The sequence below is a fragment of the Mus pahari genome, unplaced genomic scaffold, assembly GCF_900095145.1.
Source record: "Mus pahari unplaced genomic scaffold, PAHARI_EIJ_v1.1 scaffold_14783_1, whole genome shotgun sequence".
Classification (NCBI taxonomy): Eukaryota; Metazoa; Chordata; class Mammalia; order Rodentia; family Muridae; genus Mus; species Mus pahari.
In genome coordinates, this window is record NW_018392330.1 from 1,146 (window position 1) to 1,557 (window position 412).

The following is a 412-nucleotide window of genomic DNA, read 5'->3' on the forward strand; positions in this document are numbered from 1 at the left end:
GAGTATTCAGCAACAGGTGATTCATTAAAACCTGCCACTCACCCAAGAATCAAAGACCTTCATAAAACATGAAAAAGAATGTAAGATTCAGAGGATGGGGTTAAAGGACATGAAATTTTATCTCCAGGAATTTAACTGTTCTTAGACCACACATGAACTCTCAGTACCTAGATTTACCAGCACAGATGCACAGAAATCACACCATTCGAAAATTACCACTTGAGAGACCATGAAATGACTGAATAGTTAGATATGTCTACTGGTAAGCTTAGTGACATCAGTTAAATCTTTAAGAATTGAAGTAAATAAGTAATTTTCTGAGGTTAATATGTCCCATTTGGTGCAGGTGTATCCAGCTATCATAACTAAGAATAATGTAGCAATTAAAAACTTACAATAAGGAAGGGAGGTA